Here is a 4,175-nt window from a genome sequence, read left to right as displayed (position 1 = left end):
TTCGAACTTGATTCACAAGACAGGCTCAGGTTGGATCTGTCAATTTTAGGCATGTCTATCAGGTCCATTCTATCTCCTCCTCGAAGGAAGAGGCTCAAAGGCAGAAGAAAATCGAAATCGTCCCCAACATAATTTTTAACGTAGAATCATCCTTAACGGTTTTTTTTCGTATTTAAATCGTCTTTTTTAATCAATTAATTTTTTAAAAGACAATAATATCCTCAACTGCACTACCATTCATTTTGCATTCCCTGCCACTACCGTTCATTCTGCATTCTCCACCATTGCCACCCCCTTATTTCCACTATCAGCCATCTGTTCATTTTGCATTCTCTACCACCACCGTTCATTCTACATTCTGCATTCCGCATTCTCCACCACCATCACCGCCCTTATTTCCACTATCAGCTATTTCTTTCCACAACAACAATAACACAAATTCAAGAATCCATTATCAACAATATCATAACATTCAAATCAATAATAACACAACATTCAACATTCAAAAAAAATTAAATGACATAAAAATCAACACAAGCAGAAAAAATCAACACAAGTAAAAACAGAAAGCAGAAAAAATCAACACAAGTAGAAGCAGAACAGAAAAAAGAGACAGAAAAAGAAGCAGAGGCAGTCACAGAAGAAGAAGCAGCGCTGGCGGCGTCCCCCTCCCGATGAAGATGCGATGGCGGCGGCCAACCCTCAGTTACAGAAGAAGCAGAAGCAGAAGAAGAAGAGGCAGAAGAAGAAGCAGAGACAGTCACAGAAGAAGAAGCGCCGGTGGGGTCCCCCTCCTGATGACGACGCGACGGCGGCGACGAACCCTAGCAGCGCCGGCGCATCTCTTTTCCCTCTTTTCTTCTCCCGTCGCAGCGCAACCCCTCTCCTTTCTTCTTTCTTTCGGCGACGGCAGCTTCAAGTTTTGCCGACGCCGTAAACGCGTTTTTTTCTTTTTTCTTTTTTATTTTATAATTTTTTTAATTAAAGTAGGGGTATTTTAAAAATAAATTAAAAATTTTATTTAAAAAGACGATTTAAATACAAAAAACGTTAAGAATGATTCTAAATAAAAAATTATGTTAGGAACAATTTCGATTCTAACCCTCAACGTTAGGACCAAAACAATACTTATCCCTTAATAAAAAATACTAACCAATATAAATTAAAACTGTTTCCCTTCAAAATTTTCTCAAACAAATATTTTCGATAGAGCTATGCAAATAAAAGTTAAGGATTAAGCTATCACAAAATATAATTAGTAGCGATAGATCATCATACATACCAAAATATATATCTCGTGCCATTTGTTTAATAAAATCAATTAGCTTGATATGTCACAAAAAGGTAATAATTTGGTCCAGATGAACATATAATATATAGTAGTAAACTAATAATACAACACCATATTATGAGTATTTCCTAAGTTCAATTTTGGGAAAAAGATAGTTGGATGTTTTTTAAATACTTTAAGGTTTTTTTTAATTTAAAATATAATTATTTATGTATAAGATCTAGTTCGTATCTATATATTTTTTCTTTTTGGTTAAAAACAAAAAAGAAAATGAAAAATCTACTGAGCAAAATTCTCTCCGGTATATAGTACATAGCATGACATTTTTTTGGTGATAATAGTATAGCATGAAAATGATATGTATGTAAGCGGTGCCAACTTCATCATATTTATTATCGACTCTTCAAATTTAATTTTTTCTTCAAATTTACAGATCTTTGGATTAATGTTCTGTCCTAATCAAATAAAAAAATACAAAAAGATTAATGCTCTGTCCCACCTAAAAAATAAATAATTAATTAAATAAATAAAATCAATGTCGATTGCAGTGTTAGAATCCTAGAAGGTTCGCAATTATCATGCATCTAATAACATTATGGTAAATACCCAAAAATAATGGGGAAAAAATCATTGTAATTGTAATATAAAGTTTAAACAATAATAATCTAAAAATAGATCATCATTATTATATTTAGATATTACTAATAATTATTATAGCTAGTAGATGGAGCGACACCAGAAAGAAAAATCCCCTTTATATGGTAAATAACTAAATATTGCGAGTTAGTGATATATAGTGATGTTGAATTTGACTCTTCCATCGATTAAAAGGAATAAAAGAATACTAAAAAAACCATGTTTCATATAAAATATAATATCCAATGCCTAAGCATATATAATTGCATGGAAAGGTACCCATATTTGATATTTCCCAAAATACTACTTATTAGGTTTCCCTATCCTCCTCCATGGTCGGCCGAAAGGAAGCAAAAACTAATATTTAATAGTAAGACAAAATGTACGTACATCACCTCTTTAGATTTATTTATTGTGCAAATAGATGATATTATTACAAATATATATAACTTGATATTCAAGGATATTACATTCTATGGGTTTCATTCAAAAATATTATTTGCAATAATATATAATTTTCACTTCCTTCATTTATTCCAAATTATTTAAATTAATAAGAAAAATACATAAATAATTTTTTTATATCTCTTCACATAAGAGTTTTTTTATTTGTATAAATTTTGTATTTTGTATTTATTTATACTAAAATTATTTTTTTTATAATTAGCAAAGATCAACTTCTTGAATTTTTTATATCATAAAAATTATGATGTCATGTCAATGAATTATTTATTTTAAAAGTTTAAGTTGATAAAAGTATAAAAAATATACATAATAATCAGTAATAGTCCATATAATTTATTAACAAAAAAGTATAAAATGAAATTTCACAAAAAAGGGGTAAAATTAAAAGATTAGGGAGGGCAAAATGAAAATTTGATAGGTCATGGTCCCTTTGAGACTCCGTACTTATTTTTAGATTAACGAAAATTTAATAATGTTATAAAGTCAGCACAATTTATTATTTTTTATTTACAGTTGATTAGTAATATTTAAAAATATTGACTAAAAAATAGTGTTAAACTGTCGGATTAAATATATTGAATTGTTGGTTAAAAATACTGACAAATATAAATTAAAATTGCTAACCCTTGACTTTTCTCATATTTAAATATATAAATGTAAAAATATTACTAATTTTTATACAGAAAAAATATAAAAAGAACCCGGGCCCCAACAAGTATTATTTGATTTGCTTCAACATATAATGACTAATAAATGTTGTTTTGTACTAGAAAACAGCAACAATGGTGGAAACTGGCACGTGGTCCCTCCAGAGATTCATCTTCCATGCGAACTCCCTAGAGCTAGAGACCCTAGCTTTTATTTGAAGATCAGAGTATTATTTTTATTTGTAGTGTTTTAGATAAATATTTTAAAGATAAATATTTTAAACCATGTTCAACATAATATCCATGTAATCGATCTCATCTAGTGGAACAAGATTTGTTGTTGTTGGAACAAGGTTTGTTGTTGTTATATGTTCAACACAGCATCAGCCAGTTGAGAAATATTTTGAAACATGCTTTTAGTTCTACTATTCCGTTTTATTTGTAAATTTAGCCATTTTTTCTTTCCATAATTATTCAAAAATGACTTAAATTTGATTACGCGTAAATATAAGTAGCAAATTCATTGAGATTCAATAATATTCAATTTATAAAAATGGTATCTAATTAAAAATTTTAAAAGAATTAATCCGATTGAATACAACTCTTTTAAAAAAAGAAAAAGAAAAAGAAAAAACCAACTTGTACAAATTAAGGGAAGAAGAGCAGCATCAAAAGAAAAAGTCACCGTTTTAAAAAAAATTATTTACAGAGATTTAGATGTATTTATTTTTATATAAATTTAATAGTTAAAAATTATTAAATTATTTAATATATTTAACTAAATTATTATATAATAATTTTTAACTATCAATTTCACATTAAATTAATCTAGGTAAATTTTTATCAGTAAATACATTATATATAATTAATGGGTTAACTTTTTGCTATACTTTTATAGATATTATGTATTTTGTAAAGATATAGTGTAAAAATGTTTTAAACCGTCATCTAATTTAAATTATTTTATTTCAATCATTACTCAAGTAGTTATATAGTATTAGCTGTACTTTTTATATGCTTTTCTTTTTTGTTTTCGTTAATATACCGTCAAAACTATTGGATGGGTAATGAGTTGGAAGTATATTTATATTTTTAATTAAAAAAAAAAAAAAACAGATATATATTTAAATTAATGT

This window comes from Arachis duranensis, chromosome 3 (genome assembly GCF_000817695.3).
Source record: "Arachis duranensis cultivar V14167 chromosome 3, aradu.V14167.gnm2.J7QH, whole genome shotgun sequence".
Classification (NCBI taxonomy): Eukaryota; Viridiplantae; Streptophyta; class Magnoliopsida; order Fabales; family Fabaceae; genus Arachis; species Arachis duranensis.
This window is presented reverse-complemented; position numbering follows the sequence as displayed.